General features: G+C 43.3%; 1 long non-coding RNA gene across 1 annotated transcript in view; it reads left to right on the top strand.

The window, feature by feature from the left end:
* The window catches only part of LOC309648903, a 35,730-nt gene extending 23,358 nt beyond the window's left edge, over positions 1–12,372 (top strand). Inside the window, exon 3 of the long non-coding RNA XR_014256852.1 lies at positions 3,342–12,372. This is a non-coding gene — a long non-coding RNA (uncharacterized lncRNA). The remainder of the gene's footprint in view (positions 1–3,341) is intronic.
* Positions 12,373–22,295: the final 9,923 nt, after the last annotated feature.

Genomic DNA, 22,295 nt, shown 5'->3' with positions numbered 1-22,295 from the left:
TCTATTATTATACCCATTTTACAGGTGAGGAAGCTGAGGTATAGAGAAGATAAGTCTATTAATAAGTGGCAAAACCAGGATATGAACCCAGGCAGCCTAGCTCAAAGCCCAGGCTCCTAACTACTACACCAGCTGCCTCTTATTCACTGAATTCATGCATGCATGCAGCGAACACTTATTAAGCATTTGCTACATACCAGGCTCCATGCTACTGTTAAGGGTATAAAAACAGCAAGATAAAGACTCACTCTTCTTAAAAAGCTCATGTAGTCTAGCTGGAGACATTGAGATGAAAGCAAAAATTCTCACATTGTGCTCAACGAGCTCAGAGAGGACACTTAATCTCCAGGAAAAGTGGGTAAAAGAAGGCTACTTGGAGGAGGTGCTCCGTAAACTGAGACTTGAATGATGTGTAGGAGTCCAGCAGGTGAGGAGTAGAGGATTAGAGCGCTTGCTCAGGGAACAGTAAGTACAGAGCCATGGAAATGGGGAACCCTGGCTGTGTTCTCAGACCCTTAAGTCATTCCACACTGGAGGTGAGGAACATATGAATGGGAGGCAGAAGGAGAAGCTGAGACTGGTCATGAGGACTTGCAGCACATGGGAAGACTTGGAGGGTTCATTTGATCAAACAATTCTCTGAACAAAATCCTCCCTTCAGATTAGGCACTAGGATTTGCATCTCAAATACCAACTCCCTATTACAAAGTCCTGGACCTCTTCCATTATTTCATAGATTCATTGCCCAGCCCCCCAGAGTTGGTTAAGACATCATGGCCATTCAGACCAGCCCTTTGATGATGCATGAATCCTGCTACAAGCGCCTCATAACTGGTGGGTTGTTTAGGAATCTCCATCTGCATTTGGGCAGGAGTGGAATTTGAGCTGGCTCATTTTTGGGAGCCCAGTTTAATGAGAGGTCCAAGGACTACACAATATTTTCGAATGCTCTCCATTAAAATTTATCTGTTCCACAAGCTCTCCTTGTGGTAACAGCTCTTAATGGTAAATACACTCATTCAAAGTACATTTGAATGGAAGCCTCCAATAAATTATTTTTTATGGTGGCAGACAACTTGGGGAATTCCTGAGAGCTGACAGTTCTCTTTGAATCACCCTAGGGAATCAAGGTGGGACAAATACACCTTTCTACCTTCAGATAATATGCAGTGTAAATTATTTTAGGCTGAATTGTCAGGGGGTCCAGTGACAGTGGTCATCTTTGCCACTGCTTGGAACCTTTTGTTTCTCTTATTGGTGGCTCTGTGATATTTGCTCATCAGGCAGAAGTTGTCATCTTGAAGTAGGTAATAGATACTGCGTGAGGATGTTGGTCCTGGGTCTGTAAGTCGTAAGTGGCCTCAAGAAGGCATCTGGGAAGAATGAGCGATGGGGGTTTCAGAATCAACAAAGCACCAGGGAGAAATATGGCAGAAATGTCCCAGACAGAACTTCTCACAGGAACAGTGAAAGCTATGCTGGAGAAACCATAAGGTCATGGTCCTCCCCAGTCATCTTCCACCCCACCTCTCAACCCCTGACTCCTGGTGAACTCTGGCTAAAGCCCATTCGTGTTTCTTCTTCCCCCCAGTGAGTCCAATGAAGATAAAGTTTGTCACATTCGTGGCTGCTTCTGCCCTTTGGTCAGCCAGGAGCTTCTCAAAAATTCCTTTTCAACAGATGGTAGAAAAGCTGGGTTTGGCGGCCAGAGACCTAAGTAACGGAATGCTCCTACCTAGCCCACTGGCTTGCAGTATCCACTTCCATGGTCTCAAGGCCAGCAAGTCTCTGACAGCTGGATCTCCCCAGAGCCTGTAGGGCACTGTCTCCTCTGACCTGCCTCTGTCCTCCACCCTGGGCCATCAGCACAGCCCCAAAGTGGGTCTGTGTAGTGTTGACTTAAAGCTAGAACTAAGGCTGGGGACATGGTTTCCTAGGTTCTCAGTTTCTTGAAGGTGCTGGACATGTGGTCCAGTTCATGGATGTACAGTTTGTGACAGTGTAACCGTATGCCAAGTGACATATTATTAGTGGATACATACATGTGCATATTTGTCTCTTTGTGATTATACATCAGTATATGTCTCTATGTATTACATATACATGTATGTATACCTTGTTCTGTCTAAGTGTATATGTGTAAGTGTATTTATATATTTCTCTCTCCGTAGAGTTGTATAGGTGTGTACAGGTGCTTGTGTCTGTGACCATGTGTTCCTATGTGTGTATGTGCATCTGTACAAACCTGCGTGTACCGGTGCATCTGTGTATATACACATCTGGAAATCCCAAGGAGTGTTAGGCAGGTGCTTGGGGCAAGGCTAAGAGCTGACAGTGTAATTTCTTCCCTGGAATTTCAGAGCCTCTAAGGACAAAATGCCTTCATAGGAGGCAGCAGCAGGAGTTGCCAGCTGGTCTGTAAATCCCTTTTATGTTGCCCAAGGTTATTGTCTGAGGGATTAGCCCTGGTCTAGCAGTCTACACAATGACAGGATCTGCAGGAAGGTGTGGTAAGAGCTAAGGGGGCTGCAGCTTCCTCTCCCTGTACCTCCTGCTCCCCACTCACCGTGAAATAGGATCACAGCGGCAGAGGTGAAATAGCAGTGACAGAAAACGTTGCTGAGCTAAGTTTTACATATATGAACTCATTTGATTCTCATGACAGCTCTCCAAGGACTAATAGTCCCAATTTCCAGATGAATACATGAAGGTACAGTGAGTTTAAGTAACTTGTTGGGATTGGATGTCAAGCAATATTCCTCCAAATGCTGTCTGGCTCTTGTGTACTAAGTTCTTCTGGACTGAACCATACAGACCTGAGATGTCTTATTCCCAGTGACCAGAGGCCACTCTTGGCCAGGATGCCAACAAAGTGAGGGTTGTTTTTTTTTTTCTTTGTCATTCTTCCCTTCCTTCCTCATTCTTCTCTTTGCTCTGAAGATGTCCACATCTCATCCCTCAGTGAGCTTCCCACTGGGGTGTCATGCTAGAACTTGTCCTCCCATACTCCCCAATCTTTTGTTTTCATCAGAATTGCCTGTCTTGCAAATGGACACTCCCTTACTGCTCGGCTCTCTGATTTCCAAGGTGTTTCCATATTGAGCAAAGATGCTCAACCAGTGCTAGGATGATTATGGCTACTAATGAAATCAAATGTCTCACTTCCCTGGGACAGAATGCAGGAGCTGAAAGTTCATAAAATCCAATGTCCTCTTTTAGGCTCACAGGAGGGAAGGGACTCAAGGGGCCAACACCTAGGAAGATGGTGTGTTAGCCTTGAATCAAGTCTTGTAGTTTCAAACCTAATATTTCTCTCACTTCACCAACTTCTGGTTTTACAGTTAATCCCAAAGAAACGTGATGATGGTGGGAACCACAGGCATTGAGACTGGTCAGTGGTGGAGACAGTTTGGCCATACTACAGGTCTCTATCTGTGAAGAGAGCTGGCTTTCTTGAAGTGTTGCAGTGGGAGCCTTCCTGAATGGATTCAGCATGACAACTTGCCTATCCGTCTCCTGGGTATTTGTCTAAGATCATGAAAATCCCAACCTGAAATATGACCTCTTGCACAAATCCAAGGTGACCACAAGTGTCAGCCACCCAAGCATCAACTTTCTTTTAAGAATAAGCTATAGGAAAGGGGGATAAAGGATAACTTTTATTGCGATATTTGGGCTAAATATTTGGTGCAGACCACTTATATGGAAACATCTGGACAGAGGTCACCCTGTGAAGCTCCTCAGTAGCTGTTCTTGCAATGTTTTAAATAAACATGGACACTCAAATTACCTGGTTACAGTGTCTTTATTTACTTGGTGGAGCATTGAAAAATACATAGCAGAAGCAGCACGAATCTACAAACCCCAGTGTTGGGGAGAGGAAGCTGGGGGCATCTTCTAACAGTGGGTTCTCTGCTTTTCCTGAGCTAAGGCCCCAGGATCCCTACTGGGCTTTAAGGGACTCAAGGATACCAGATGTCCTGCAGCACATTTGGCCTCAAGGTTTTCCCATCTCCAAGAAACTCATGAGCTGCTTTAAATGAGTTTCCGAATGTGTGTTTAGGCTGGATTTACATCTGGGTTGCTGCATATTAAATGCTGATTATTAAAAACATTTGCATGGCGCTTTAACAATGATAGATTATGTATCTGTTACCTAAGTCTCAGTGAAGGCTTTATTAATTCATTATTATTTTATCAACATACAATAAACTGTTCTATTAAATCTAAATTACACAGATATTTAGGGAGGGATCATCTAAAAGGACCTCAGCTGAGACTATCCCCAGGGGGAGGGACTTAATGAAGTTTCAAACAGTTAATAACCCTCAGTTCATAAATAAACCATGGGTATTTAAAGACCTGCAAAATACTAAAATAAGATGTTGAGACTCAACAAAGGAGGCATGAGAGAACACTCTTGGAATTACCCTCCTTGTAACTCACAGGTAAAACCTCTACTTTTAGACAATATTTCTTGGATACCTGGGAATATGTGACACTCCTGGGGACTTCAGGATTAACTTTGCCCTTGGTTCCAAATTCACTAAGGAAATGGGCAGAGGCAGCCTTGAAATAATTTTTTCCTTCTCTCAAATAATCCACCTTTGACTTTAAAACATAATTTGGTCTAAGAGGTGAAGGGTGAGAAAGAGATTCTGCCCTGATGTAAGGTAATGTGGTAATTTCTTAACAATCCTACAGGGTAAATTGAAAGTCAAATCTCATAACTCATACTCTGGAGGCAGGATTAGCTACATAATTTTCAGGGCTCAGAGCAAAATGAAATGCAAGGCCCCTTGTTCAAAAATAATTGAGAATTTTAAGATGGTAACAGTAGAACAATGAACCAAGAATGGGGGCCCTTCTTTGTGCGGGGCTCAGTGTGACTGCACAGGTTGAATGACCATGAAGCTGGCCTGTCTGGATGGCTCCTGAGCAAGGTGGATGGAGGCATGGAGGCAAAGGCCTCAAGGTGGGGAAGTTCTGGTGTTCCATTGGAACATGGGGAGTATAGAGATTTGGAGGGACCACTGTAGGGAGAACAGTCAGGCTATAGGGGTAAATTGGAGCCAGATCATAAGAGGCTTATCTGCCAGGCTAAGGGAGGCAGGAAGTTATGGAAAGTTTTCGAGCAGAGTGTGATGACCTCAGAAGTTCAAGCTCACTGATGGTCAAAGGCCAAGGACTGACTTAGTTGGTAAGGTTTCTTCGCATTGCAGTGATCTGTCTTTCCAAACTTACTCATATTTGAGCACTGCTCTGAGCCAACACTTGGCTTTTTTTTTTTTTTTTTTTTCTTTTCATCTTGAGTTCCCAGCAAACACTGTGTGGTTTTTTGGGTGGTGACCAATTACAGAAGAATTGAGTCTTTCTTAATTTAGGTTCTCCTGAAAGAAGAGCCTGAGATATAGAGTCGGGGGTAAGTAGTTTAATAGTGGGGTGATCCAAGTAAACAGAATGAGGAAGTAGAGAGAAAAAGAGAGAAAGAAAGAGAAGGAAAAGCCAATTAAAGATGTATCGTGGAGTGATTTACCGCATTGGGCAACTGGCATTCAGTTTCCCTGGGAATCCTCTGTGGTTCAGAGTGCACCACAGAATTGTTGCTCTGAAGAACAGGAAGCTGAAGTATTTATCCACTGACTCCCATGCCCCACAGGTTGAGGATGCCCTTTGGAGGTATAATCCAGCGTGCACTTTGGGGCTATACCTGCCAGTATCTGAAGGGCATTCATGGGTTTAGGTAATATCTTGGGACAGAAAGAAATAGAGAGATGCTGAAACACTGTTGATGTAGGATGTCGGCTGTGTGCTCAGAGGTGCCCCCATGGCTGTATAGAAATCAGGTGGGGCTACGGCATATGGCGTGGGATACAGAAACTATTTGTAACAGGCTCCTTAGGCCACTGAAAAGTGTCTGAAAGTTTTCATGGCCCAACCTAATCAGGACTTAGTCTCTGGAGACCCACAGATGAGTGGAAAGGTTTTGGGAAAGCAGTTGGTTGTCCTTCCCAGTGCCAACCATAGAAGCAGAGTATGTATCCCAGATGGGGATAATATAGAATGTCAGTATATAGGTTAGACCAGAAAGCTGCCCTGGAGGGTACACTGAGTGCCCCCACATCTCTCTTCCTGTTGGGTGCCTAGAATTCCGCCTCTACCCCGAAAGCTTTAGTGGGAATGGCAGCATGGGAATGCTGGACTCCTGGCATCATGGAGTGAAAGGGAGACACATGACTTTACCAATGACCAACTCTGAATCCAAAAACCATGAGTTAATCTTAAGAGCATGAACTATGGAGAGGGGCAGCCTTGGGTTTGAATCCTGGTACTTGTCAACTGTGAATTTGGGGCAAGTCAGTCATTCATCTATGTAGCTATTAATTAACTAAGTAGTTACTGAGCATTGATTCTGTTCCAGGCATGCAACAAGTCCACCTCAGGTTTCTAGGCTAGAGGAGAATATAGGCAATAAAAGATAGGGAAAAATGGATAAAAACAAACTGTTATAAGTCTACAAAGATGAATCATGTGAAATGGTAGAGTGTGATTGGAATGGGGAAGGTGAATAAATTATGCAGATAGGGTAGTTAGGCTGGGTTGCTTACTGGAGTAAAAGGAGACAACCGTGGGAAAAGCAGAGGTAAGAGATTCCCAGGCAGATGGAACTACATGTGTTAAGGCCAGGAAGTATTAAAGAGCTTGCATAGTTGTGGAACCAAGAGGAGGCCAGGTTGACTAGACCACATTAAGTGACGGGAAGAGAGGCAGGAGATAAAGTTGCAGCGGAGGGCAGGAGTTACGCCATGTTGGCATCGTAGCCCAAGTAAAGAACTTTAGCTTTTTATTTTCAATGCAGAGGGGAGCCATAGAAATATTTTAGTCAGAGGAGTAATGTGATACAATTTTTCATTTTAAAAAAGATCACTCTCAATAAAGTGAGGTGACTCATTTGGAAGAAGGACAAGAATAGCCATGGAGGGACCAACTAAGAGGATTTTGTGATATGTCAGGGATGACAGTAGTATTGGGGAAGAACGGAGGTGGGTAGATTTGGGGTGTATTTGGGAAGTAGAGTCAACCAGTCTTGCTAATGGGTTGGATGTCGGGGTGGAGAGAGGAGTTTCATAGATGAGTCCCTGGAGAAACCATGCTGTCATTTACTGAGGTGCGTAAGACTAAGATAAAAACGTGTGTATATGCATGTGGGAGATCAAACAGTTGGACCTGTTGAGTTTGAGTTGTCTATAAGGTATGCAGGTAGAGAATGCAACTCCGTATTGGCTGTTTGGGTCTAGAGTTTGGTGAGGGTATTTTTGCTGGAGACTAAACTTGGGAGTCATTGGCATAGAGATGCTGTTTTGAAAGCCTAGGAAAAGATGCAAACTGTAAAGTGGAGGCAAGAAGACCTTTCTTCAGAGTCAGACATTGCTCAGGAAGTGCAAGTTCCCTCTTCCCTTCTCCACGTCTCCTCTCCTTCCATATGGGGACAAGTGGGTGGGTCCTCTGAAGGCTTGCACAGAGGCTGGAGTGAGGCGCCCAGCCTCAGAGAAGAGGAACAGCACAATCTCGGCCCAGCCCTAATCACAGGCTAGTCTCACGTAGGCTCTTTATTTCTGAGCAACATGACACACTGGGTTGTGCTGGAGGACTGTCATAAACAAGATGCGACATGGGCCTTTGACATTGTACTCATTTCTAAGGTAGAGGCCACACTGATTCCTCTTTCTTTCAATGCTGTGAGCTGGAGAGGAGAGGCGGGCCTTGGTGTCAGGAACTTGAGTCCCACACGCAAAGCGAATGTGAGCCCGTTTGAAGCTGTGACGACAAAAGGCCTTGGTTGCTAGGAAGAAGGCAGTGGAGAGGCCCCACATAGGCTGTTTCCCAAGGTGGGTTAAACACACATTGAAATATGAATCACTGGAGGCATTTTAAAGACTGTCACCTGACATATAGAAATCACATTTCTCTTCCAGTGGAAAATGGCAGCAGGTATCAATTGTTAGGGGACACGGTGTGAATGGATGGCAGGCCTTGTGCAGTGCTTTGTTCCATGTGGAACAATTCTATTGCGCAGTGACAGCGTCTGCACAATGGCTGCAAACATACATGGGCAAAACCACACACACACACACACACACACGTTATTCATTTGTAGGTATTTCAGAGCTTCCTTTGAATTCTTATTCGGAGAGAGGATTCACATGGATTTAACTGCCTTCACCTAGCGCCCTAAAGTGTTTCTACTGCTGAAGAGTTTTCAAGCAACTATTATATTGGCTTCAACCATAATATTCCCTTATGTTAAGAATCCTAGTTCTGGTCTCAAATGTACTTGAGTCCAAAATTTGGCTCTGCCACTATGATCTTGAGCAAGTGACTTCATCTTTCTAGGTTTTATACATTTCCTATATGTAAAACGGGAATGATAATATACAGTCAGGGTGTACAGAGCTATTGGGAATGGTGAGGGGCTTAATGCCCAGAGAGCACTTAGAACAGAGCCTGGGATGTGGTAGGTACTCAGTAAGTGCTGTCTGTTACTCCCATCCCAAGCCCTAACTTTCAGATGAGTTGACAGAGGTCATTAAGTCTAAATGAGTTAGCCAAGGTCATAGCTGTCATGGTGTTAGCGACTGAATGTCTGTGCCCCCTTCCCCAAACCAAATTCGTATGTTGAAGTCCTAACCCCCATTGTGATAGTATTTGGAGATGGGACCTTTGGGTAGTAATCAGGGTTAGATTAGGTCACGAGGGTGGAAACTCATGATGGGATTAGTGGCCTTATAAGAAAAGGAAGAGAGAATGTTCTCTCTCTTTCTCTGAGCTCACACCTGGAAGAAAGAAATGTGAGGACATAGCAAGAAGTTGGCTATCTGCAAGCCAAGAAGAGAGGCTTTATCAGGAACTGAATCAGCCAGTACCTTGGTCTTGGACTTTCTAGCCTCCAGAACTGTGAGAAACAAATCTCTGATGGAAGCCACTCAGTGTGTGGTATTTTGTTATGGCAGCATAATCTGCCTAAGACATATGGGAAGTCCCAACTGGAGCTCATATTCTGTCCCCAAACTTAGGTAGAAATCTCAGATAAGCCCTAGAAATAGGCTTAAAGCATCCACAGGCATAAAGGAAATTAGGAAGTGGGCTTACACTTTTCCTCCCTCTTGTCTTTCTTCTTGGTTTCCATGGGATTCTGAGCAGTAAAACACACATAGTTTCCTGACCCAATGTCAAAGTGTCCAGGTTGGGGATTTCCCTGGTGGTCCAGTGGTTAAGACTCTGCACTTCCGCTGCAGGGGGCACGGATTCGAGCCCTGGTTGGGGAACTAAGATCCCGCATGCTGCGCGGCGCAGCCAAAAAAACGAAAACCAAAAACCCAAAGTGTCCAGGTTACCAAGCATGGGTATGGCGTTTTTACTCACAATCAATATTCATTTGATTCACATGTATTTTTTCTTTCATTCATTCATTCATTCATTCCTTTAGCACATTTTCATTCAACCTTAAATCACTCAGCACTTACTGAGTACCTACTCTGTACAGGGTCTTTGCTAAACAAGTGAAACTCAACCTTGCAAACTCTGCGAGTCAGTGGCTTTGGAGATACTGTGCAGCGTGTTCCGGGCGTGGGGCCTTTCCTCTCCGTCTGCTCTCCTCCCAAGTCCTTGCACCATACACATAGCGGATGACGTCATGGTGCTCGTGAGGTTCCCTTCCTGGCATCCGACTCCAGCCTGCAGCCTTTGGATGGTGAGGGTGAGTATTCCAGTGCCTGTCCTTCTTGCCCGTGCTTGCCCAGATCCTTGTATTTGTTTCCTGTTGCTGCTGCTGCAACAAATTACCACAAACTCGGTGGCTTCAAAAACAACACAAATTTCTTATCTTTCAATTCTAGAGGTTAGCTAAAGTTTGACAAGGGTCTCACTATGCTAAATTCCAGATGTCATCAGGGCTGCATTCCCTTCTGGAGGCTCCAGTAGAAAATCCATTTCCACGCCTTTTCCAGCTCCTAGAGGCCACCCACATTCCTTAGCTTGTAGCCTCTTCTTCCATCTCCAAAGCCAGCAACGTTGCCTGTTTCTGACTTTTCTGTCATCATATCACTCTCTGACCTGGCCAGGAAAGGTTCTCTGCTTTTAAGAATTCATGTAGCTAGATTGGGTCCACCTGGATAATCTGGGATAATCTCTCCTTTCAAGGCCCTTAACCTTAATCCTTATCTGCCAAATCCCAAAAGGTAACATAGTCACAGCTTTCAGAGGTAGGGCCTGGGCGTCTTTAGGGGTGCATTATTCTGCCTACCTTGGTCCCTCAGCAGATCTCTGGGTGCGGTCAGCACCACCTGATGGGCTCAGAGCATCTGCTGCTGGGTTCTGGCGGGCCTATAGGAGGGTTTCATGTCCCAAGCTAAGAAGGGCAGTGAGTGGAAGTTCAGTTTCAGCACAATGGATGGAGGCTCTCCAGTCAATCAAGTTATACTTCCATCAGTTCATTTTAATCGCTCCTCTGGAGAGAAGTAAAACCTTGTGCTGAGGAATACACAGCAATTTTATTGATGACAAGTTTAATTGTTTCACTTTTCCTTACTGTCTCCAACACAGTCGACTTTTAATCAGTGGGAGCTGAAGTTCTAATGAAGTAAAGTCCACTTCCCCGCAGTTCACAACTAGCTGGAAATAATTGGGCTGAGACTTCCATCCAGATACTGCAGAGCCACTGGCATTTTCCTGAAAACTGGGCTTAATTGCTTTGCTGATGTTGTTAAGTAGTCCTGAGGGCGTGGAAGCAGTGACGCTGCCCACATATGCCGGGAAACAAACCCCAAATGTCTTAAAGAGGTCTTCAAAGTCTGTCCAACTGGTCGCGAGGAAGAAAAAAATGAAGCTGAGTGCGTTTTCCGCAGGCAGGGCCCCGGGGGTGGTGTGCGGGAGCCGTGACACAGACTGCCACAGTTTGATCCAGAGCAACTTCCATATCAACATCTACCACTTTTTCCCTTCCTCTGAAAGCTAAGCAGGACTCCGAGTGCAGGTGTGAGTGTGCGTGCCCACCTCCGTGTTCTGCGGGCAGTTTCCAAGGAAGGCATTAAGATCTTAGGAGCAGGTGCCTGGCTCTGGCCTCTGGAGGGGAGGGCTGGTGATGGCAGAGCTGCAGAATACAAGTGGCTGGTGTCTCGGCCCTGAGCAGAGACAGAGGGATTGGCTGGGCTGGAGAAATTCTAGGATCACGGAGTCAAGGCTAGGAAGAAGCAGCGAGATTCCCTCCTTATTGTCCCCCCATCCCCACAACTTAACTTCACTCGATGAGAACGATGATGATAATATTAACAATAGTTCTTAGTTTTTGCTCACTTACCATGTGGACAGATATTTGGGCTAAGTACTTAAATATGCTCTCTTTTATTCCTCATCAAACCCAATAAATCAGTTGCAATTATTATCCTTTATTACAAAGGAAGAAATCAGAGCTTTCCCATTTACAAAATTTGCCCAAAGCCACCAACTTGTAGGATTTAAACCTAGATCTTCAGGACACCAGAACCAGTTCTCCTGGTCCCCCATACCATATTTTCAGCCACCACAACATCATTAAAAATAGATAATTTTTATTGAACATTTACTGTGTTCCAGGCCTAGTACTAAGTACTTTCTGTATACTATCTCATTTAATCTCAAAAGCAACCCTAAAAGGCATGTTCCCATTTTGAGAATAAGAATAAGGGAATTGAGGTCTGGAGAGAAGGATGCCGTCAGAGACGACTCATCTGGGACTCTAACATAGGTCTGTCTGCTTTGAGGTCATGTGTGTTTATAGATAGCGTGCTGCTGGGGAAAGGGCCCAGCTCCTAAATGGGGACTGATATTGGTGGTCTCTCAATCCATGCAGACCTGAGATTCTTTACTTCCATGATTCCAGATCTGGATGAGATGGGTCAACATGGGAGCATCTCTTTAAACATCAGAGAAAAGGAAAACAAAAAACAAAAAACAAACAGAGTCCTGACCTAACAACTGTGGCTTTGGAGACCTGAGTTTGATTGCTGCCTCTGACACCAGCCTTGGGAAAATAATTTAACTTTGGTACATCTCCATTGTATTGTCTGAAATGCGCTATTGTGAGGATTGAGTGGGATCATGTATTCATTCTTTTATTCTAGAAATTTTTATTGAGCTTCTATTCTATGCCGGGAACTGTCCTAGGTCCCAGGAATGCAGCAAGAAACAAGGCAGCTATGGTCCCTGCTTTTGCGGAACTTAGATTCTCATTGCAAAGGCAGATCATAAACAAGTAAGCACATCAATAACTAGGAGAATTCTTGCTTGTGATAAGTTCTACAAAAAGTAATACAGTAGAGGGTAACTCCTAAGAGTGGCAGGGAGGGTGGGTAGGCAGGAAAAGCCTCTGAAGATAAGGGACCTGGGAGTCGCATTATTTGCGGAAGCCAATCACACAGGCATCTCAGGCAGTAGCCTGTTAGGGAAAGGTAGCAAAACGTGCAAGGATCTCAAGGCAGGAATAACCTTGGCTTGTAGAAGAACATAAAAAAAGGTCAATGTGGCTGGAGTATAGTAAATGAGGGGGGAAGAGAGGAGATAGGAGGATTAGAGGGAAGCAATGAGCAGATCATGCAGGACCTGAAGGAACAGGCTGCAGACTTTGGATTTAGTTCTAATCTCAGTTGGAATCCACTCCAGGGCTCCTAAAAGGAGAATGACAACCTTTGATTTACTTTGGAAAAAAGGGCACTTTCAGTTGACTTAAGGAAGCAAGTTTAGAAACAGAGACCAGGTAGGCATCTCCCACAGTGGGACATCCTGAGGCCTCAACGAACAATAGATTGTTATAATGATTAGCATCCTCCTAAGGAGTTAGCATCTGGGGAGATAAATTGTTAAATTTATAGGTAGCAGGAGGAAAAAAAAATGTCTTAGCAGGAGGAAAAAAGGTTTTGCCAGTTACCTAAAATGTAAGATGAGCATTTTTAGAGACAAGTAGTCATGAATCATTATGTTCCTTAATGAACTGAAAAGTGGTGAGTGTGGAAAACAGAAAAAGAAGGAGCCTGGACGATAATGATGGAACACGAGTGATTGATCAACCTATTTGTTTACTGCAATTATGACTGTATGATTGCCAAGTCATCTCAACAGTTAATAACCAAAAAGACCCTTGAGTGGATGAATCTGGGAGACAGCAATATCAGCAGAACCTTGTCTTTAAACTCCTACTACCCAGGCAGGATCTCAGCATTTGCCAACACAGTTCTTATCCCAAGCCATGGGGGTACTTTTACTTGAATTATTTTTTCTCCTACTTTTAGGTAACCAAGTGTGAATTAAAATACTAGAAAAAGTTACAGGGGGAAAAAGTGAAAGGAAGAACAACATTCTCCTGGCATTTGTTTCAAAGCTGCAAAACGTAGAGTGTCTTGACAGCTTCGAGAGAGATTTTTCTCCTTTAAACTAGGTGTTGGAAAGTGTGCTCCATTTCAGCAAATCAATATCTTTAATTTCGGTCCATTGCTCTGGATTTAGTGCCTGATTTCCAGGGAAACGTAGAAAGAGTCAAGCCTCATAACTTTGCATAGTTTCCTTGAAAAGGAAGCAGAAGACCAAGGGTGACAAAGCGGCTATTTTCAGGAATGATTTAACTTTCTTCTACTTCTTGGTAGAACATGGACTGCCTGTGAAGCAATAGTGCACTGAAGAAAAATAAAGGAGTGAAGGGGGCAGGAAGTTTTGAGTGTGGAGGGAGTAATTGTCAATATTATGGTCTGAAAATGCCTCACCAAGAAGGTGACATTTGAATAAAGACATGTGGAGGGGGGCCAGGTAAAAATCTGGGGGACGAGGAGCGCAGGCAGAGAGAGCAGGAAAGGCAAAGGCTCTGAGACTGGAGCAGGCTTGAGTGTTTGGGGGTGTCTTAGTGTGGCTGGTATGGAGGGAGAGAGTGTCTGGACCATGTGGGGCTTTGTGGTTCGTTTGAAGGAATATCACGTTCACGCCGAGAGAGATGAGAAACTCTCAGAGTTTTGAATAGAACAGTGATGTGATCTATCTTGCTTATTAACAGGGTCTCTCTGATGCTCTGTTGAAAATATCCTGAAGGGGAGCAAGCTGGAATCAGGGAGAACTGAGGTATCATGGTAGGCTGAACCAAGATTTGAATCAGTGTAGGTGGTAAGAAGTATAAGATCTGGTTGTTTTGTTGAGGTAGAACCAGCAAGATTTGCTGATGGGTTGGATGTAGGATGTGAGAGAAAGAACAGAGTTATTGATGACTCCCAGGATTTTGTCTGAAGCCATGAGAAGAACAGAGTTGCCATTAATGGATATGGGGAAGATTGTGGGAGGACCAGGCATGGGGGACTGGAGATCAGGAGTCCAGCTGGGTCATGTTAAGTTTGAAATATCTTTTACAGATACAAGGGGAGATGCTGCAGAGACAGATGGATAAGACCAAAATTCAGGATAAGGTCCATGTTGGAAGTACAAATTTGGGGGTTGTCAACATTTAGATGATAAAGTCATGAGACTATATAAGCTCAGCAAAGGAGTGAGGATATATATTAAAGAGAATAACTTTAAAGCTGGGCCCAGGGGCCTCCAACTTTTGAATTTCATTGCTTTAATTATGGGAGAATTAAGGCAGTTGAAGGAGATGAAAAAGCAGATGAAAGAAGACCCACTTGCCTGGGTCCCATCCATTCATCCATTCACCCATCCACCCATCTATCCATCATGCCTTTCTCTTTCATGGTATGTGTGAAAGAGCATTGACAATTTTACAAAATTGGGATTCTCAAACGAGTTTTTTCTCAGGTTAGCTACTCACCTAGCCACCCAACTTCCTTGGCCTCAGTCTCCCCATTAGTGGATTGCCCTATAAGATCTCTAAAAGCATGACTACTCTGATGTTCTATGATTTTAGGGATCTCAGAAAAATTTGGGAGTCCTTATTTGACTTATCTCACGTGGATGCAGCTGGATAAACATGGCAAGAATTGTTCTTTGCTTCCTGCTGCTTCATTGATTCCTGACTGTGCATGAAAAGGCACACATAAAAGGTAATATCAAACCTCTGAGTCCACTGTCTCTAGGTTCCCAAATTCATTTCTTTCCAAATTCCTTGAGCTTCTCTCTGCTTTGAGGATAACTTTCCTGTACTGAGGTGCTGACAAGCAGCTGCTGGAAGGTTTGCTGAACAGGCAGTTTGGGGAGCAGAGTGTCACATTGTCCAGGGGCAGAGCAAGGGCAGTTCTTGTCGGGACCACTTGCTGATGGACGTTCGCCAGTTGGCTCATCTCTTCTTGTGATATTGTTATTTTAGAGACAGGAAAAGGCCAGCAGGTTTAAAAAAATATGTATCTCAGAAGTTGTCTTTGTCATCAGTCAAGTTGCGACAGCCCTAATCCATATGCATGATAGAGTACGGACTTGTCTCTGTGTTTGACCTCTTGGTGTCTTTTTTGGGTGACAAGCTGGTTCTCCCACAGATATAGACCAGTGACCCTTATCCCAAATATCTGACCAGGCTTAAGGCCCAGAACTTGGAGTTGGGGTTCCTTCCTGGGACCTTCATATCATTCCAGGTTCATCCTGTTATGAGAATATCTTTCCATTAACTGTCCTCTGCCTTTCAAACCATCTGCTTATTGCTAGGACAAATTATTAAAATAGATGACCACACCCAACATCTGGATAGATCGATCTTATCTTGGGTCACCTTGGCGGCTCCCGTTATTGGTAGTGTGTTTGAAGCTTTGGCATGGACCAAGGAAGGCATACCTAAGCATTGGCCATTGGCTTCCAGGCAGATACTGAGCCTCGGCCATGAATATCCTTATGATCTTCCCTTCAACTCCCTCAGGCAAAGCAGTTGTCATAATAGAGTAGGTGAGATTTATTTTGGTCTTGGCAAAGGTATATCCCCATTCCCCAGGCTTCCATCTTCTCTCTCCCTCTTTCTTTGACGTTATTTGTCAAATGATCCAAAAGTAATTTTTAATACCTTTACATCACACTGAAGCTAAGTTCTGTTTGGATTATTAATGATTAAATATCTTCCAGTCATCTACCTGCACAGTCTGTAACAAATTATCCCCCAAAAGGAGATTAATTCCACCACAGTTTTGAATAAGAAAATGACAGGAGAATGCCCTGCAGTCTTTAGAACTGAACAGTTACACCGAAAACCTCCTATATATCTGGGAAATTGTTGGTTTTATGGAAAGCACTTGACTCTCTCCTTCATAGGTCATTTAGCAGGTATTTATTGAGGCTTTGTGGGATATTAGTGTGGTGTGGGGTGCTGCAAAACTTGGTTAATCCTCAAGATCATATGGGGAGCTTTGTAGAAATGTTCCCTTTAGATCTACTGAATCAGGATTTTTATGAGTGGAGCCCAGGAACAGGCATTTTTGGAAGGCTCTCCAAGTAATTCTGTTGCAGCCAGTCTCTAAAACTGTTTTGAAATCTCTGCTTTGGAGGATGTAAGAAGAGAGTCAGATTCCTTGCCCAAAGAGAGTTGACAATCTCACAGTGTCCCAGGATTTACCCAGGATGCATTATCAGATAATGAAGGCTGTCAGTGATTTAGGATGAGTGAACTTGCTTCTGAGTGAGGTACTTATGTTTTATAAATTGTGACAAGTGTAGAGGTTAGGTCAATGTTAGAAACAGACTGTTCTGAAGGGTAAGAAGACTTGGGATGGCTTCATGAGGACATAGGTGAAGAATAAAACTGCCCATTAAATCCAAGTGGGGTAATAAGTAGTTAAAATTTTGATAACCAAGTGTATGAGGAATGGAGATTCTTATCTGTCTACCTATCTATCTATTTATCTATCTATCTATCTATCTATCTATCTATCTATCTATCTATCTATCCATCTCTTCCTATTAATCTAATCTAATCTAATCTAATCTAGTTTTGGTTTATTAAGTTGGCTTTCATTTTATTATTAATGGTCTTTCTAGCACACAGGAGGTGGGCAAGGGTCAGGCATTCTGGATTTGAGCCTAGTTCTGCTTTGTTAGCTTTTTGACTTTGAATAAGTCTTTCCTCCTCTCCAGGGCTCAGTTTTCCCTTTTGTGAAAGAGGAGATTGGATTTGATGACCTCTAAGTTCACTTAGTTCCAGCTCCAAAACTATGAAAATAGAGGAGTCCACTTTCCTGTCTTAGCAAGGACAGTTTAGTGGCCATGGTGGAATCTTTCTTTCACATTGAAAAATCAGGCAGGAACTTAAGTCCTCATCCTGAATATTATTTCCCATTTATAAAGGATTGAGGTGGGAAAGGTATAAGAGATTTGGCTTAATGTTAATGGAGCACAGACCAAACTATGGAAGGTTATTTGTTCTAAAAAGACTAAATACTGGCTTTGAGCTCTTTTTGGTATCATCTGACTCTTTCTCTCAAAAGTGGATGCAGAAAGCAAAAATACTGTATCTTGGATAATTATAGCGAATGGATGTTATACTTAATTTGTAAGGTAATCTGCTCATTATTATCCACAGTAATGGAGAAGGCAGTGTCATTTACAAACGAGTTTATTGAGCACCTATTATCTGGCAGGCTCCGTGCTAATGCATATCAGCATGTATACTTCAAGTTGGAATGCTCTGGAAATTTTGTTTGCTGCAATCAGGCTTTTTTCTATTATGTCAAATAAACAAATGGTAAGAACCAGCTTGTATTCTCTGATGATGATTTGGTTTGTTGGCGGTAAGGAGGCTATAGGGTGGGTGTTGGGCCATTTTCTTTAGTATCTTCAATATGGGCCATGCCCAGCAGCCCATTTATGCCTTTGGTTCAGCTATCCATACACCAGAAGTGATTTTTTTTTTTTTTCCTGGTCAAATCCGTCCATTCTTTATCACTTAAAACCTGCATCTTCCAAGAAAGCTTCCATGGCTTATCTTATCCCCCTTGTCTCTGATCCAACTATACCTTCTGCTACTCACTGAGCACTTAGTGAGTGCCAGGCACTGTGTGCTAAACATTCATCTCTGTAACATTACCTTACCTCTGATGGAAGCACTAGGATGTTACTCACATTTTGCAGAAAAGGAAGCTTAGAGACATTAATCCACATGTCTGAGATCCTATTAAGATGTGGGACCAAAATTGAAACCCAGGTCTGTGTGGGTTTTGGCCTCTTCATTCTCCTTCAGTTCTTAGTTGGACCCCCATTTACCCAATAACAACTTGGCATTTCAAGTTGCATTGAGCCTGACCCAGAGTGGTTCAGCATGCATGAGAGTCACCACTCAAGTTTCTTTGTCTGTCCTACAGTTGAGTTCAGTGTTGATGACCCAGTCCCTTTGTTAATAAACACTTTCAGAGTTGAATGTAAGTGGTACATTTGGTTACCACCCAGCTGGTGCCTGGCTTTAAGGTCTGGAAAGAGAATGACTGGAAGTCCCCTGAGGTCCACGCCCTTCCTCTCTCCCACCAGCATTACCAGTGAGTTGTCCCCAGGCACCCATTGAAAAGAAGCTGGGGGACCAAAGCATCAGCTCCTGAACACAGAGAAGAGCTGTCCCTTAATAGGAAGCAAATTATTACTGTCTTTGTGTGTAATAAAGAGGGTGGGTGGGGAAAAGAATGATCATTTCTTCGAGTAAAAAATAAGACATCAGAGCTTACTGGAAAATTACCTTCTTTTTTCCTATAGAATTAATCTAATCATCTAAAGAAAATTTTACTTATTGGGGACCAATTATTCTAATGATTCAATAATCTCTCTTTTTTTTTTCCAAATGAAAGAAAGACAACTCTATTATGGAAAAGAAATTAGCTTCACACCTTAGAAGACTGGGTACAGGTGCTTTGAGCCATGGACTTTCTAGCAGATATATGATTTGATCCTGTACAAATGCAAAACTTCAGTGGACAAGCTGCTTTAAAGATCACTGCTATCCCAGCAACTGAAAAGATGATGAAGAGTAACACTTTAGATACTACACATTTGATGTTCAGTTATTGCTAATTTTTTGGAATCTGGGCAAGCTCAGTTTCCAGAAATCAGATGCAATATTACAAAGACACAGGGTTTAATTTTCAGCACTATTTATATAAATTTAAGGATCTGATGCAAAAGCAAATAGAGAATGCCTCCTTAGAGGTTGTTTGATTATGTTCACAGGGAAACAATCACCTCAACCCCGCTAGGTTTTTGCTTGTTTTGGCTTTGCCACATAAATGAATGCTACACCAATTGTGCATTAGCAGCTTGAAAAATGCACTAAGGCTTTATTTTGCATTCAAGACAAATGATGTCTCTTTTGTTTTGCATTTAAAATAGGAACCATGAATCAATAACCCCTGCCTAACCTCACCCAGTACCTGCAAAGGGAGATGGGAAGGCCAGCATAATTGAGTATGTGGCTTGACCTCTAAACAAGGGACAAGGGCAAATGTAGTTTTACCCTTGTGAGGGGTTTCTGGAAAAACACAGTGCTTTTTTTCTTTTAAGTTTGGCTGCATTCCTTGGTTGAATTCTGTGGCTTTGTGATGCAGGCCAACAATTTAAAAAGTGGACTTGAAGCCATGGTGACAGCTGAGACACTGTCAGTAGCCACAAAGAATCTCAACCTGGTGCAGTGAGGCAAAGGATGTTTCACCTGCATGACATTTGGTCACAGATTATCTCTCCTCACCCTGTGACAGCACTGTTAGGTAAGAAGAAAAAGGGCTTGGTATCCCCTTCCAGCAAATAAAGTACCGGGGACCCAGAGAGGTGAAGGGACTTGCTTGCAGTCACAAAGCATGTGTTGGGAGGTCTGGGGGGACCTCTCTGAACTAGTGCAGGGGTCATGTTGCTAGAGCCTCCCTGCTTCCACTCTGTTTTCCCTGGCTATTGTAGTAGCTTCCCCTTACCCTATTTTGCTTAGGGCATGGTTTTCACTCTTCCTATCAAAGCTCAATGACCCTGAATTTCTAGAAACCTGGTAAAGTGGGATCAAGCATTAAAAGCTGGTAATTGGGAAATCTGGTGGTTAGACTCTGCTTTAGGATCAGGCAGAGCTAGGGTTGCCTTCCCTGTGATCTTAGGCAAGATATTAACTTCTCTGATCTTGGCACTTTCATCATTGAAATGGAAAGACAGCTATCCCCCACTTTTTGAAAGTTCCCTTTACACCACTTCACTTTTATAAAAGACCTACATTAGTACCTATTTTCACTAATCAAAAGACATTGGAAGAGGATTTTTGCTTTTACAATAAAAGGTGAAAAGCAAACATTGCTTCTTCATTTTACACCATTTTGGCTTACGAAAGGTTTCATAGGAATGCTCTGTTTTTGGATACGGGGAGAAATCTGTAATAATATGTATCTCACATGAAATAGAATAGTATACATTAAGTATACAGTAGTTAACCATTGTGAGTCCTTGTTCGTATTGTGATGATTGTCTTCCATGGCTTAATCCAAAGGGATTGGATTGAAGACAAAATTACAGTGAAGGCAAATTTTGGGGTGCTATTGGAATGCTCACATTGTATTTCATGGGTGGCTGCTTCTTTTTACCCCATCTGAGGCATAGAAATAAAATATCACAGTGGAGAAGGTAGTTGGGGGGTGTCCTTTTTTAACCCAACTTCGTTTTGTGTATGGGCTCATTGACTCCCAGAGACAGGAAGGGACGCACAGGATGTAAGTGAAGAGAGAAAGAGGAAGAAAGCAGAGTGGAAGTATGATGTATGGGACACGGCAGAGCACAGTGTACAGATTGTTTCTGCACAGGGGCACTGGGATGAGAAGTGGGCAGTGATTATCTCCTCTGGGGGCGGAGTGCCTGGACATTACATGTCTTGTTAATTTGCACGAAAGTGCCACGTGGGCTAGGAGTGACCTGCAGGCTATCCGTCTTAAAGTCAGAAAACTTGGGTTAGGGCTTAGGCTCTGCTCAGGTGACTAATATTCCCTCTTTGGAGCTCAGTTTTCTTTTTAATAAAATAGAGTATGGTTTCCTCAGGCTCTCAGAGCTGTTAGAGAATCAAATGAGATACCGAACGTAAATGACATGTGGTACATTGTGAAATGCCTAGGCTGTCTAACTGATAGTCTTGGAGTCTCCTCTTTCTCTGGACTTCGTTCGATGCCCCTTCTATTTTCCTTTAAGCCTAATTAAGATAGGCTTTTGTCCTGGGCTGGCTTGGTGATTTTGAGATTGCCTTGCTTACCTCTGCTATCTCAGTATTCAAGTCTGTGCTACGCAGATTTTGTGGTTTCATCAGTGAGAACTCTTTGGATGCAAGTGACAGAAAACCAACTCAAATTGACTCGAGTCAGTGGGAAAGGGGAAACATTTTTTTAATTCATGGGACCAAGAAGTTCAAGACTAGTGCTGGCTTAATTTCTGACTCTCAGTTCTGCTTTCACCTTTTTGACTTCATTTGCCAGCAGCCTCTCCCCATGTGGTGACCGAGAGATGTGTCTGGTAGCCTTAGGCTTGTGTTCTAGCCACAAAAGTCCCAGGATTGAATCTTTTTGGACCACTATTGGTCACGTGTCTTGTCTGAACCAATTACTGTGACCAGGATAATGGAATATGCTGAGATGAGTGATATTCACCCCTCTGGAACAGATTTTAGGATCATCTGTCCCCACACTATACATACTGAGTGGTGTGTGTGTGTGTGTGTGTGTGTGTGTGTGTGTGTGTGATAGAGAGAGAGAGATAGAGAGAGACTGAGACAGAGGGACAAGAGAGAGAGAGAGAGAGAGATGAAAATTTCTCCAAGGCTAGAAATTTGCTTAAAATAAAAATTTTTTAGTTTTAATGACCTTAGTCTACAAAGAAAACTAAACTTATTGACTAGATAAACCTACCAGAAGATAGAAAACGAGTGTTCTAATAAGATTTTCTTTTTACCGATTGGTTTCTGTCCTGACAGAATCAGAACTCATGCTGGCACTGTCTTTCTTCTTCCTCCTTTCAGATTGCTCTCTTCTTGACTCTTTGATCTCTGCTTCTCTCTACCTCTCCCCCTCCTTCTCTTCAGGCTCCTGGGTAAGAACAGAAGAGAGACTGCTAAGGCAGGTGTCCAGCTCACTCGGTTTTCTGCAGTGCACCTCTCTCTCTATGGGGGAGACCAAGACCTCCACGGAAATCCCTGGTATCAGACCAGGAACTGTTTCCTGGCTTTCACCAACCCCCTGTCTGGATCCCTGATGCTGTTCTGATGTTTCCATTTCTATTCCAGTGTCTTGAACCTACCTTATGGTCCCAACTTAAAAAAAAAAAATTTCTTCACTCATCATTTCCTCCCAGTTACTCTCTGG

Source organism: Balaenoptera physalus (assembly GCF_965194825.1).
Source record: "Balaenoptera physalus genome assembly, chromosome: 19".
NCBI lineage: Eukaryota > Metazoa > Chordata > Mammalia > Artiodactyla > Balaenopteridae > Balaenoptera > Balaenoptera physalus.
Note: the sequence above shows the minus strand (reverse complement) of the source record. Positions and strands in the feature narration are given on the sequence as shown.